The sequence below is a fragment of the Lissotriton helveticus genome, chromosome 1_1, assembly GCF_964261635.1.
Source record: "Lissotriton helveticus chromosome 1_1, aLisHel1.1, whole genome shotgun sequence".
NCBI classification, from domain to species: Eukaryota; Metazoa; Chordata; class Amphibia; order Caudata; family Salamandridae; genus Lissotriton; species Lissotriton helveticus.
Genome location: NC_136057.1, coordinates 275,837,626 through 275,845,424, shown reverse-complemented (window position 1 = coordinate 275,845,424; position 7,799 = coordinate 275,837,626). Strand labels below are relative to the sequence as shown.

At 41.7% G+C, this 7,799-nt stretch overlaps 1 pseudogene across 1 annotated transcript in view; it reads left to right on the top strand.

The window, feature by feature from the left end:
* The first annotated feature begins 2,396 nt into the window (after positions 1-2,396).
* LOC144769344 (interferon-induced protein with tetratricopeptide repeats 5-like) overlaps positions 2,397-7,799 on the top strand; it is a 9,292-nt pseudogene continuing 3,889 nt past the window's right edge. The window contains exon 1 of the transcript XR_013598690.1: positions 2,397-2,475. The product of XR_013598690.1 is annotated as an interferon-induced protein with tetratricopeptide repeats 5-like (transcript). The remainder of the gene's footprint in view (positions 2,476-7,799) is intronic.

Here is a 7,799-nt window from a genome sequence, read left to right as displayed (position 1 = left end):
AAGTACCTTTGGTGCTTGCCAGGATACTGGTCAAAAAATATATAATTTCTGCCATTTAACCAGTAGCCACATCATTACGTTTATTTGCTATGTGTATGTCTACTACTCTGCCAGCAGGTGAATAATGATTGATGTTTTGGCCAAATAATACAAAACTGCTGCTATTTAGCCTGTGACCATGTAAACAGTGGAGTTTCCTTGTCACTTGCGCGGCAGCCAGCCAAATACCGCAAAAACAGCGTAGAATATCTATTTTGCCAGTGGCTGGGTTAATAGTTATATTATTCTGCTATTTCCAAGGTCGCCGGCCAAATAGTAAATCATTTCTACTATTTAGCCGGGGGCCTTGTACATAGTAAAGAAAATTCACTATTAACACAGCAGATTAAATAAGCAACAACCAACTGAAAATGCAGGTGAATGTCTGCGGCTCTATCATGATGGGCTTTAGTGGCCCAGCACAGGGCCAAGCACCTCTTTGCGCTTCCAGTGCGTAAAGGGAATTTATATCATCTGCTATTTCCTTGATTTATTTATTTATTTGCAGCCAGTACAGCTCAAAAATTAAAAGACTTTAAACAACGCAGGCACACAAAAACAGGTGCTTAGCCCTGCCCTTTGGCAGATACAGGCTCTGGGTTTCATATGATGCTAACTTTCAGTTTCCCAGGAATAGAAACCATGAACGCAGTTGAGGAACGTCACTGTGTGTTTTCAACTACTATTAAGATAATGGCATGTAAGTATTACCTTTCAACCAAGGGGAGGAGTCTGAGCCATTCCTACACCTTTAGCAAACACATACACAGCTCTCATCTACCTTCTGTAAAGAATGAAGCGGCTGCAATACGAGGTAAGCTTAAACAGTTCATGTTTTAGATAATGTCATCTTGATTTTTCTTTCTTGCTTCAGGTCGCCTTTCAACTTTGATAATACACTAGTTTCAGGAGGATTCCAAAACAACAACAAAAAGAGTCTGGAACAGTAACAAGCATTTGCAATGCAAGAGGTATCACAATTGCGGGATTTTTACCTATTGGCATTGTAAATGACAATGCCATTAATTTATGTGTTTAAACAAACACCTGCATTAATAAGTGGCATTGTCATTTACAATACCAATAGGCCAAAGTTTCTAAAATGCGAAAAATATTGCGTTGCAAATGCTTGTTATATCTAGTAGATATTACCAAAGGTGGAAGTGGGCAGGAACCAGTGGGATCGGCAGTCCTATAGTTCCTTTTAGCAACATTAAATCTTTCCTGTACATTTTATGGACGAAAATCCATCCCCAAACGGTGGCAGACCACTAGCTGCACTCGTTCATTTCCTGCAGAGCTGGAAAAAGAGAGGGCATCACAGAGAATGGTACCTTTCCCACCACACTCTGGGCCCGATTCACAGAATGAACTTAAGACTCAATCTAAACTTACTACTATTTTGGTATTCACAGAATGCACTTACTACTTTTGGCATTCACAGAATGAATTTACTACTTTTGGTATTCACAGAAGTTAGGATTTTGTCTTAAGTTTGTCTTAAAACAGACTTAAGACAGACTTAAGTTAGGATTTTGTCTTAAGTCTGTCTTAAGACAAAATCCTAACTTCTGTGAATACCAAAAGTAGTAAGTTAATTCTGTGAATGCCAAAAGTAGTAAGTGCATTCTGTGAATACCAAAATAGTAGTAAGTTTAGGATTGAGTCTTAAGTTCATTCTGTGAATCGGGTCCTGAGCTTCTACCGCGGACATCACAGGAGTGTTAGGCATCAGAAGGGCTCTTATCCTGGGGCCAAAGCCCTTGAGCACTTGGAAGGCCATCTATGCCATCTCATCAAATACTCTGAATCACTTCTGATTTCTGCAAGAATGTGGTTTCTCCATGTCAGAGCCTGTGACTGCTTGTTTCAAATACAAAATCAACCAAAGCTGACGGAAGGCCGCAAGCCATGTGTGACACCTTTGCTCAGACTTGGGGCCATATTATCAAGAAAGGGCGATACATTATCGCTGCTTTTATTGGCAGGAAACTGCTGCTAAAGCGGCAATAATGGGCTTGATAATATGCCCTTGTGAATTCCCTTAGAAGCCCAGGTTCTGGTGTTAACCTGGGCTTCTATGGGAATTCATTAGTATGGAATTGGGAATATGGGAATTGGGATTGGGAATTGGGAATATGGGAAGGCTACTATTAGTATTATTACCCTCGCCTGCCCCCAAAGTGTTGATCACTACATTACAATTTTTGTACTCAGACTGCTGGTTATTTATTATCAAAGATATGAGGGAAATTGCATCAGTAAGCACCATGGTTGGTATTTGCCTTCTGTTTCCTGTTTGCCTCACTGTAGGCCGCATTTAACATGTTTTGTAACTTTTCTGCCTTCCTAGGGCTGCCAGAACCTGCAAGTCGCAAATTCAACCCGCCATCAGCACCAAATAATGTTTCAGCCAGCTGTACGACAGCAGAGCAGGTACTGTCTTAAGCCACTGCGGCTACAATGCTCGTGTAATTGCATCTCTTGAACTGTGTAGGACGTCTTATCTTTCAATTTGTTGTAAAAAAGAAAGATAAGGAACAAAAAAATATGAGAAGAAGGGAAAGAGGAAAGAGAGAGAATTCAAGGGGGAAAAATGAAAAAAGGTTTAAAAGAAAGAATGACAGGTAGGAATGGTTTGCAGATGGGAAGGAAAAAAATAATGGAAGAAGGAAGAGAATTGTCATATTACATCCCTGAATACAGCCAAGCTGCTAAACGTGATAACATGTTCTAGTTCCCAGAGAAGACATTTCAGGAAGAATAGTAAAAAAATACGAGACTGCTCTGTCTCCGAGTCTGGGAGCGCTGCTTGCTTGGCGGGTTTAAAGGCGCGGATTCTGCTGGTCAGGAGTAAAAGACTGCCAGTCCATGGCTAAGACAGCTGAGAGGAGCAGGGCATGCACAGCCAGTAGTGCCCCCTGCTCTGAGGCCTAGCTCTGCTGTGAGGCCGCTGGAGCCCCGTGACTGATTGGGAGGGGGAGGGAGAGCAGAGAAAGTGGAGCCATGAAATACACAATAAAATTGAAACCAGCACAGTGCTGGTGAAATGCTAGCAGTGCTGATAGAAAATTCTGATAGATAATGTCAACAATTATTAACACGCAACCAAGTGGGAGGCAGGGAAGGGGAGGCAGTAGTAAAACTACTGTGGTGTCAAGAGGGGTGGGAGGAAGAATGCTATATTTAAATATATGCAGCTTCGGTGCTGAATTTGAACACAGGCAAACACTAACAGAGCAGCAAACCAGGAAAGAAAAGAGTCCCCCAGAGAATAGATAAAGAACCATAGTGGAATGAGACAGTAATTAGTCCCTGCTGCATGGGAGGAACGGAGGAGAGAAAGGAGGGACAAAGAGGCAGGACTGACCACTGGCAAGCAAGGATTTTTTGAAGGACACTGACACAAACAAGTCAAAAGCTGGGGGATGGCTTTAACTCAACATGAGAAATTACAATAGGTCTCAAAATGCTCGACCTAAAAACTGGCAGCATCTGAGAAAGCTGCGACGGGCTTCAGGGGACTGATCAAAATGCAACAAGGCAAAGTTTTTTTTTAAACACCCACCTTTGTTGAAATATGGAGGCTTCCATCACTAACGCTGGGCTGTGTGAAATAAAAACTATCTATTGAACAGAGTTTTTCCTGATGCATGATCCATGGTACGCAGCACTGTTGAATAAATGACTTTCCTCTGCCCCTCCTATGTCTGAATGTCAGCTGCACCATATGCAATGTGCATTAATGTTCTCAGTAAAGTAGAACATTGACAATAGTCATGCTGCATTCCTCCAGGAGCAAAATACGAAAAATATTTTAAATATAAATATATAAATATATATATATATATATATATATATATATCCACGGTAAATCACTCCTTCTGGACCTCTCCGACCCATGGAAGGTGGCGTGTGCGCCGGCGGAGAAAACCGGCAAAGTTAACTGTAATCCCAGAACAAAGTTCAATAAACACGCTCTCAGTGAAGAAAAGGGAGAGTACCAATGCGAGTAAAGTGCGGTTTAATCACAACGCGTTTCGCCAAACAAATGGCTTGATCACGTGATTGAGTGCTTGTTGTACAAAGGTTAAATAACCTCAACACAGTGTTAAACATAAACATAGGACTGCAGAAGGAGGGCAGACATTGTCAAAGAGCTAAACTGCCTTCCCGTCCACAAACGTACTATCTTCACGTTCTTCACACACACAGTTATAAAGTCTTGCACAATCTAAGTCTCTCTTATTTTAACAGCTGCATCAATTTCCAATCCCTGACCACAAATCTATCTTCAACCGGCCTTCTACTCACTGACATGCTGTGCACCCACCGAGTCAGAGCCGTGTCGAGACCCTCTCATACCTCACACCCCACCAAAGTAGCCAGGAACAATCTCCCCCTGTACATCAGAGCCACCTCCTCAGTCCCTGGATTTCATAATAAACTGAATACATGGCCATTACCTAGACCTCAGACTTGGCCATCCCAGTGCCTTCTCATTTAATGACTGTATACCCTCCAGAGTGAGATGTGGACTCTACCAAGAGTCAAAACATAACATTTGAAGATATCGTTCAAAAAGATATGTTTATATATTTTCTAGCCCTGACAACACTGTTAGGACAATCACCAATAGACAAAACATGCTGGCATTCATATATCCACTAAAAGTCTGAAATAATAGAAAACTGCTTAAGCTTCTTTATGGACTCTCTTTGAATCAGCTTTTATCAAAGAATTACTACACTCCTAGATTTATTGTGCAAGCAATTGTTTGGATATGCTATAGAACCTTAGTGTTCCAACTTGGAGACAATTGGGGTAGCAACTTTCTGTGTTAGCTTAGCACCCATTAAACATATACATATATGCGTGCTCTTACAAATTCATGTTTTATGTATAAACTTGTGTTAGGTGTGCTTCACTAATTCCTCTTAGTACACACAAAAGTTATATTGTCAAATATATCAATCCAGCATTGACACTCTATTCTACCATGCCAGTTACACTGTTAAGATATTATCTTCACATCTTTACTCTAATCTATGCTTCCCTACTCCATAAAAACATTGCCCTCTGCAATGTTTATGTTATGTTATTGGCATGTGTATTGTGCACACTACGTCGTTGGTACCAATTTGAAGTGGTTTAAGTTTTATCAGTTTTCTACTGCTCTCAGTCCTCCTTTTGCCCTGCCAAATTCTACCAGTGACCTTTACTTTCTCAATATCCCAACCTCGCCTCCACCTTCCATTGCTTGTGCCCTTCATTAAACCTTTGCCTGAGCCTTCTTCTGCCTAAACATCTAACTCTACCCATTTCACCTGGGCCACCCATCTGCCCTTCCCATCCCCATTCTCAGTCTGTGCTCTCTCCAAAAAACACTTATTCCCCCACCATTGTCTGCTGCCCTATTAAACCTCTTTCCTGACTTACTAGCCTATTTCCCAACCCTCCTATGTATGTATGTATGTATGTATGTATGTATGTATGTATGTATGTATGTGTGTATGTATGTATGTATGTGGGTATGTATATTTATGTGCATTTGAAAATGTGAACTTGGCTGAAAGGGAGCTGAGCAGTGCTTTACTATGTTGAAGGCAACAACAACGTCCACGAGTCTTTGGAGGGGATGTAGTGTTCTTTAAAAAGGTATGTCTTCAGCTCTTTTTGGATTTGGAGATGGGTTGGGGCAGTCTTGACATATACAGTAATCTCGTTGCAGATTCTGGGGGCACAAATAGAGAAAGCCTGATTTTCTTGTGCATACTTTTTCGTCTCCAGTGTGATTGGTGCTTTGGCAGAGGGCATGCGTTGAACCACCAGAGATGATGAGCTTGTCTACAAGATAAGCGGCAGTGATGGTCATGATGGATTTGTAGATGGTGCCGGCTGGCAAGGTTAGCAATGAGGAGTCATTGGAGGGGGAGACACTTGATAAGACACTGCAGAGTGCAGGATGCCCCACAAAGGGCCACTAATGATTCTTGGAGACTGAGGAGTACGATGTTTATCCCATCAAGATGCTACAGAAGTAGGGCATGAATGGCAATAATGAAACCACTTTTGTGTAGATAGGTGGTACCTAGCTGTCCAGCTTTTCTTCTTGTTGTTTCCTTGCGGGTGAAGTCATTGTCCACGTTTTTGAGCTACGCTCAGACTAGTTTCTTTTTTTCTCAACAAGACATTAAGGGCCCGATTCACAGAACTAACTTAAGACAAAATCCTAAACTTACTACCATTTTGATATTCACAGAGGCACTTACTCATTTTGGTATTCACAGAAGGCACTTACTTATTTCGGTATTCATAGAAGTTAAGAGTCCTAACTTTAGGACTCCTAAATGCCTTCTGTGAATACCGAAAGTCTTAAAATTAGGATTTTTCTCAATTTAGTAGTGGTAAACTGCGAAAAATCCTAATTTTAAGACTTTCGGTATTCACAGAAGGCATTTAGGAGTCCAAGAGTTAGGAGTCCTAACTTTACTACTACTAAACTGAGAAAAATCCTAATTATAAGACTTTCGGTACTCACAGAAGGCATTTAGGAGTCCTAAAGTTATGACTCCTAACTTCTGTGAATACCGAAATGAGTAAGTGTCTTCTGTGAATACTAAAGTGAGTAAGTGCCTTCTGTGAATACGAACATGGTAGTAAATTTAGGATTTTGTCTTAAGTTAGTTGTGTGAATCGGGCCCAAAGCTTTTAGTGATATACAAGCAGTGCATGAGGAAGGAGACTTTACTGTGGAGTTGTGTGCCATTGGCATCTTGCTTAATTTTGGTCCTTTCATGGGTGAATCGAGTTTAAGGGGCTCCATGTTGAGGTTGAAGAAGATGACGGATAAGATAAATTGTGGGGGGACTAAGCAGGTGACAGGGAGGTTCTTGGACCCAGAGGCATATATGTGAATAAGCTGGAGTTGATTTGACATTTGGAGGAGAACAACTGAAGTACGTTGCCTGCGAATCCCATTTGAGAATTCAAAGCAGAGGGTGGCCTGGAGGAAGGTGTGAAAGGTGGCTGAGACACTGAGCAATTTGAGTGGGCAGGGGTTATCTTTCTCTGACATCTACAGAACGTTTCTGATATGAAATGTATCTATCTCTGTGCTGCAGTGTTATCTGAAGTAGGATTGGTAGCTGTGCAGAGGGTCAGTAGTTGTTGATATGATCATGGAGTTGAACATAGACTGCTTTTGCAATGATGATGAAGGGTAGGTTAGTAATATGCCATAGGCTGGTGAGGTCTTCAGGGCATAGTGAAGATTTCCTTAAAAGGAAGAGGGGATGGTATGTCTTGAGAGCCAGAAATATGCCTTGTGTGCAGAAGGCATTGACAATTGTGAGTAGGGGTGAGAGAGCTTCTCCAGAGAGGACTTTGATGAATGATGAGGGGTAAGACATCATCTTCATACCCGGAGTGCCTCAGAGGGAGTTGAGTATGCCAGCAAGATCTGTGAGAAACACCCTCTGTTTTTCATCAATCATTTCTCAGATACCTCCTCCCAGACTTCCTCCCCCATCATTCTTTATCACATATCAGAATCAACTCTCGTCAGCACCTTTTACTCATCCTTTCACAATCCAATCCCTGTCCTCTTTCAATTTGTCCCCATTTCTACTGCATGACACCCATCAGATTAGCTGCACCCTACCTCACCCTTCAAATTGTAAGTTAACCTTCTCTGCATTTATGACTCTCCTTCCCCCCATCCCCAACATCTCCCAGCCTGCTTAGGTAGTGCGTCTTTG